Below are 7,156 nucleotides of genomic sequence, written 5' to 3'. Positions count from 1 at the left end.
GAAGAGCGGGAAAGCAGGTGGCAAAGAGAAAGTAAATCTGAGGCTGAGCCTGGGGCTGTAGGCTCAGTCCAGGAGCCAGTCAGGGAAGCAAGAGGGTTTTGGTTTTGTTGGCAGAGTGTGCATGCTGCAGCCTGAGAAGGATTCAGCATGAAGACTGAGAAGAAATCCTCCAAGAAAGCCACATACTTTTCAGCGCTGGACTGTGCAAGACTGCAGGGACCTTGCATGCCGATGGAGGCAGACTGTTCTGTAATGCCTGCAATCTGACTGGTTGTGTCAAGGAAAACCAGCAGAGATCAACACTTAGAGTCCATGGCTCACATGAAGTGAAAGGCTCCCACAGAGGCTGAAGATCAGAGCAAGAGGCAACTGACTGTGTCCTTGGTCTTTAAAAACTACCACAGAAAGCAACTTGGCAAGGTGAGAGGCAGCATTTCCCTTCATGGCAGCTTTCAGCAAACATCCCACTGGAGAAACTTGATCACCCAAAGTTAAGGGACTACCAGAACAAAAACATCCCAAATGCTGGCAGTTTTCTGTGGGCCAACAATTTTCACCAAAACTATCTCCCTGCAGTGATTGCGTTGCATGTACAGTCCACAAAGTCTGCATTGGTGGAGTATGAATCCTTGTCCATTGTGGCCGATGAAGCCACTGACCCTCAAGATAAATAAAATGTGTATCACATAGTTATGCTGGGGGGTGCTGGACAGACCAGGACCTGCCTATGTTTCAAACAGAGCTGGTCCACTTCACATCTGTCAGTTTTTCTACCACGTGTCATGCCATAGTGAAGGTAATTGTCAACTATGGCTTAGAATTTAACAAAATCTCACCAGTCCTCTCTGACATGTGCAAGGCTCGCTGGTGTGCTCCAAGGAATACTGCGCAATGCAGTTCATGTCACCTGCAATGCACACATTCTGTCTTTAGTGACATCTGGTGCATGCAGTTCCCTGAGGTGTATAGCCTGGTGTCCACCTTCAAGAAAGCCTTCAAGCATTATCCAGGCTGTAAGGTCTGGTGCAGGGAGACTGTTGCCAGTTAACTTGAAGATTCACATATCACTATGCTGCTGCCACCAGAGCCTGTGCTCACAAGGTAGAATTTGTGGTTCAACATGAGCTGTTACCACTCCAAACATATGCAGTGCTACCAGTAGTTTCAGAGCAAGGAGCTAGAAATCACACCCAGCATGCAGTGCATGCTTAAGCATCACGATCTCTTAAGGTAGGATGACAGTCAAGATCAAGTAACACTTGTGGCTGAAAATGCCACCTAGTCCATGGAGCTTATCATGTGGTTTGAAGGCCAGCAGGCTGTGATCCACCACACACACAAGTTGATAGATTTGATAAGCTGGGTCAAAGACAGGGCATCACAAGAACTGTAAAGCTGTCCTCATGAAAGGCAGTGGAGACAGGAACTGTTCCAGGCAATAGCAGTGAAGCCGAACCAGTATTAGAGATACAGCCCATCACTGCTACAGTGGTTCAGACAACCGGCTGCCTCCTTCCTTAGTGCCGTTTGCATTTTGGACCCCAAGCAGGTGCCTGTTCTGAGTTGTGACCCTCAACTACTGAAATCAATCTCTGGATGGGGGAAAAGAGCGTAACAATGAACACGCTGCTTACATGAACTTTGTCAAAGAGTACTAGATGCCTGTACTTTGGGACTCTGTGTCTGGTTTCCACATCTCTATGCCCTGGCAAAACACTGCTTCACCGTTCCAGTGATCTCAGTGGATGCTGAGCATGTCATCTCAGTGTATGGACAAGTGTTTACCCCACAGAGACAGAGAATATCTGCAGCTAGTACTGCTGGATGCAGCATGCTAGTATTTAATAGCATGAATTGCCTGTGTCTCAAGGTTAGCATTAAATTCCTTTTTACAATGTCATACACTTTATTAAAGTGTACAAAGTTGGCATTAGTTACAATTCATGTGTATAGGTTTAATTTCATAACACATTTCAGTTTAGAGTAATTAAATGCTTAGATTGCTTAATAACATACCAATGGTTTCTGTGGGCTTAATCCCCTGACTAAGCCCACTGAAGCCATTAATGGTAGGCAACTAAGATATAGTTTTGGGTCACCTGGCAATCTGCAGGGAGGGGTGGCACTGCTGGGACCCCTTCAGCCCATTAGAGGCATTGGAGGGCTGGGGTGGCGAGGTGCAATGTGATCAGCCTGCAAAAATGGCAGCCAGCCCTAGGATTTGCCCATGAAATCAGCCAGCTGCCTCCTCGAGTTCAGCAAACCCCTAGATATTGCAGTTCCTATGTCTAGGTATCCATGTGGCCCCATCGCCACAGCGTTCCATGGGTGCATCTACTTTTAACACCCCCAAGAGGTAGGGCTGTATTATCTCATTGTGTGTGTGAAAAACTGAGGCACAGAAAGTGTAGCGAGGGCCATACAGGGCTCTGAGTCTCAGCCCCATCCCTGGCCAACCTCTGAATACTACGGAGTGGCACAAAAACAACTCTCCAGCTAAGCATGCAAAACCTCTCTCCCCAAGACAGTAGTTTCATTGTTGTGTGGTGGTTTGATATGAATACAGACAGCACAGATACAATTTCTAGTTTGAATGTTCCAAACAAAATACAGCCTGGTTCAGGCTCGTCCCCCTCTGGCAGTACCACACCATACCGCTCCACTCATACCAAGGGTCCTCTGCAATGAGAGGCACTGCCCCTCCTTGCCCCAAGAGCATCTGGACTTCTGAGCTCTCCCTGGGGAAGGGATGGGGTGGCAGAGGGCTGAGAGGAGCTTTGGTAGAATAGGAAATATTACTGGCTATCAGTGAGTCATGCCAACTCACTTCTCTTTCCAAACAGGACCAGTGCAGGGAGGGGCAGCGTGTGTCTTCTAACCTGCCATATCAGTTTGATTTGTCCTGTGCTTTGAGCCTCAGCTGGCTATACCACCCTGCTGCCCCCCTCCCAACTTCCAGCACCCTCCTCCCTGCCCTTCTATGCAGGCTTGTATCACTTGGGCTCTTTCAGTCCGACTCGCAGCTTTTAGCTCTTTCTTCCTCCCTTATTTGACTCCTTCCTTCAAAGGCCACTTCACTGGGCTCCTCATTTACCCATTTACCTTCTCTCATAACTTCTGTACTGGGTTGTCCCTCCTGCCACAGTCCCCTTACTCCTGCTGCCCAGTTTCTTCTCCATATCGGCCTTCCTGAGGCAGGAACAGGACTCCCAGCACTTGCAAAGCACCAGGAGAGCTCCTGGTTTACCCAAGTGATTTTTAGTCACGTGAATCTCCTTACACCCGTGTCTGCTTCAGGCTTGTACAAAATCACTGAGTTTTAAGTTCCACTTGTGTCCCTTTCATCAGCTGAGCAAAACGAGGTCCCACACCCCATGCGGGAACATTTCTCAATCTGCCAGTAACATGGGAACTTTTGAATGTTACATCTGATCAACCCCAATATGTCAGGAAATATTTTATATATCGGTGGGCAAAATCCTTTTGACTTGGTGAAAAGCCTTGCACCTAGTGGCCAAAACCAACAACTTTAATTTGTGGTAATTACAGGGGTGGTTAAAGAACCAGCTGCTGGCTGCTCCTCACACCTTTGGAGGTAATGAGCATGCCCAGAATGCATTGCTCTCCTGTGTTGCTGGCTCCCATGGCCTGTTGATGCATGCGTGCTGAGCAGTAGGACTGGGTCATGTTTGTAGCTCCTGCTGCCATGCGACTGCACTCAGCACTAGCATGAGTACAGGGGCTGAACCCAGGAAAACCAAGACTTTTTGAAACGTTCACATCCAGGTTTTTCCAGATAGAAGATCGGGGCTTTAACAAAATGCAGAATTGGAAGTTGATATGTTGTGAGTTCAGCAACAACACTCTGGACACTCCTGGGTCAAACTAACAGTTAGTTATTATTATAATTCTCTGGAATCACATCCAAGGTGGATCTTAACAATTGCCGTTAGTATACTTGCTCTGCCTCTGACTTGACCCAGTCCAGTCCTGTGGAGGGAGAGGAACCAAGAAAGCCTCTGGCTTCTCATGGCAGAGCACATGGAGTCCCCAGAGCTGCAAAACTGCCACAAAGCAACTGAACCCTGCGGTGCTGACCATGGGGGATTTGGCCTTCAAGGGACAGTGCAAGGAAAACACAATAAGACACAACAGAAGTGTCTGGTTTTCTTCATTTTTTTGGAAAAATGAAAAACAATGTTTAAATGCCAATGAACCTCTTTGCCTTCCTGTTGTACATTCAACCAAGCTCTCAAACTCCTGTTGCCAGCTCCCAGCCCCAGTCCAGTGCTCTCAGGGAGGCTTGTTCAAGTTTTTGGACCTGTGAACACCATTTGCCTGGTCCAGAGGACATAAAACCTTGTTGACTGGCATCAGTGCTTCACCACTGAGTCACTCTCTCATCCCAGCTTGGCTCTGTTGAGTCCTCACCATGGAGCACTTTGGTATCATGTTTGATTGTCCCCTGCTAAATCCTCATGCTTTCAAGGATTCAGGGCTTTCTCCTGGCTTCCAAAGCCAATGCCAAGTTAGAGTCAGGAGCAGAATAGACAGATGACTAAAGCCCTTGCCCTGATAAACACCCTAGCCTACATCCCTGGGCCGGCCCCATCCATTTTTCTAGACCAGATCGGGCACAGGGAACCCTGGATGTTCTTCCCTAGCACAGCCAGGACTTGACCCCTCATAGCTCCAGGGAATCAGTCATTACCAAATCATAGCCCTGGGACTCGAAACACAAGTACCTCCGTTCTGGCAGGCATCAATGGGAGCCTGCTCCACAGCCTGGCAGAAGAATCTGTTGTTCGTATCCCTGGCAGGTATTTCAGTACTACTTATACCCTACTATGCTTAGTCTAATTTTGGAGATCTACAGCTGTAGTGACGGGATGCCCAAATATTATTTATAGCCCCAAGATTTCCACCCTGACCAGGCTGATCTCAGCTGCATTGGGAAAGCTCCCCTCACTTGGAGGTCAACCATCACAGGGCCACTGTGTCATGTTGACTAGCCCTGTTCCTGTATAGCTCTTTTCATGACTTATCTGAGTGGTGCTGCCTGTACTGGTGGGGTCTAAGAAGCTGCAGCAGCCGTTTCTGGAGCCCTGTTACAGACTAACTTCCCCACACAGTGCATTGGCAAAAGCCAGGTGGAGCATCTCCTGAGGCTTGTGCCAGTCTCTGGGATGAAACGACCACAAGCTTCATTCCAAGACCTTCCTTTGAGAAGCCCACCTCTGCCCCACACCCTGTTCCCCTGCTACCCAGCCTCCTGTCAGTGCTGAGACCTCCCCCTTGACTGTGCCAGGGGGAGTTTTGGAGGGGCAGGGGTTGCTCCTTGTGAATGGGGAGGGCTGGCCTCTCCATGAAGACCCTGAGGCCTTTCTGCTGTTACTGTTGCATAGTCCAGTATCAGTGGTGGCCTCAGGTTGTGTGAGTCAGAGCCTCACACCAGGTGTTTGCATTGCCTGAGCAAAAAGGTAAACAGCACACACCTCCTGCAGTTTCTGCTTGGACTGCCCAAGTGACAGCATCTGAGGACATGGCTGGGAACCCGCTCTCCAGCTCACTGCTCTGCTGCCTAGCTTTGGCCTTCACCTTGCTCTTTGGTGAGTGCTGGGGACAAGCAATGCCTGTGCATGGTGGGTGTTCACCTGGGACTGGGTGCTATGGGTACTATTAAGCACAGGCAGGGAACCCTTCTCACAGATCTCATTCAGGCTGAATTTTGGGTATGTAACTTCTTGCTCAGATTTCAAGAGCCCCGTTTCATCTGGCTCTGCAGTTCATAGCCTCCCTAAATGCTCTGTCTAGTGTCAGTCATGTTTCCATTACAGGAGTGCCCAGGATCAGGACACAGCAGTTGGCAGGATGCTGATGTCCTAGGCACATCCCTGCTGCTTCCACACCAAGTTTAACAGGCTGGTTAGCACTGGTGGGAGGAGGGGGGAGGGTCATAGACTTTTCCTGGATGCCTGGCTTTTGGCTGCATTAACCTGACTGTGACAGCATGCATTTAACCCAGGGGTAGGCAAAATATGACCCATGGGCCGGATCTGGCACACCAGGTCATTCTATCCAGCCCAGAGGGCCCCTCCAAAAAAAAAAAACCCAATTACTGGCCCACAGCTGCCCCTCTGAAGTCCAGTGGGAGGCAGGCTTTCAGAGCTCATGTGCCATCAGACCAGGCAGGCTCTGTGCCTCTGCCTCCATGGGGCTCCCGGCACTCGAGCTGGAAGCCCCATGTGGAGGCACCAAGTGTGATGACAGAGCTGGTGAGTGGGGAGGGGATGACCTGCCTGCAGGGGGGCGTGTGTGTGTGTGTGTGTGTGTGTGTGTGTGTGTGTGTGTGTGCGTGTGTACGTACACGTGTGGGTTTTATCATCAGTGGGTGTAGCCCCACCACAGTGCACAACCCTTTCCATCACCAGTGGCGGCAGCAGCAGACCCTTGGGGTGCCCACAGCAGCGAGAGCCCACCAACAGCACACGAAGCCAGCCTGGCCTAGTCCTCTGGCGTGCGCTTTTGAGCCAGACCAGACTGGCTCCGTGCCAACACATGGGGCTCCCAGCACTGTAGGCAGGAACGTGCCCACATCAGGCCAGGCCAGCTCCATGCCTCCATGTGGGGCTCCCACTACTCCAGCAGAGAGCCACACATGGTGGTATGGAACGTGCCCAACCCGACAGCATGCAAACCGGACCCTCACCCTCCCCATTGCCCAGCTGGAGTGAGCCTGGATAGTTCCAGACTGCCAGCCACACAGTTATAGGGTGTTCCCCAGTCCCAACCCTTTGTTCAGACCACCCGGACCCGACTACTTTCTAGCTGCCAAACTCCTCTGACCTACCCAAATCCAAGTCACCCAAACTGTGGAGTAAACATGGCTGCAGCAGGGATGTGAAGAAAGGGAACAAGAGGGACAGCACGAGACCCCCTCCTTCACAGGCCACTGGGCTGGGCAGCAGCAGGAAGAAGGAAGGGAAGAGGGGCACACGTATACACATGGGAGAAGCAGGAGTGCACGTATGTGGGGCAAGTTGGTGAGTGTCCAGGGGTGCAGCGTGAGGGGTGAGGACAGAGAACATGCCAGGACAGTACGAGAATTACCTGGTTATCCCAGCTCCATGGTCTGTCTCTCCCTCACAGCATAGCT

The sequence above is a fragment of the Alligator sinensis genome, unplaced genomic scaffold (assembly GCF_000455745.1).
Source record: "Alligator sinensis unplaced genomic scaffold, ASM45574v1 scaffold1368_1, whole genome shotgun sequence".
Lineage (NCBI taxonomy): Eukaryota > Metazoa > Chordata > Crocodylia > Alligatoridae > Alligator > Alligator sinensis.
This window is presented reverse-complemented; position numbering follows the sequence as displayed.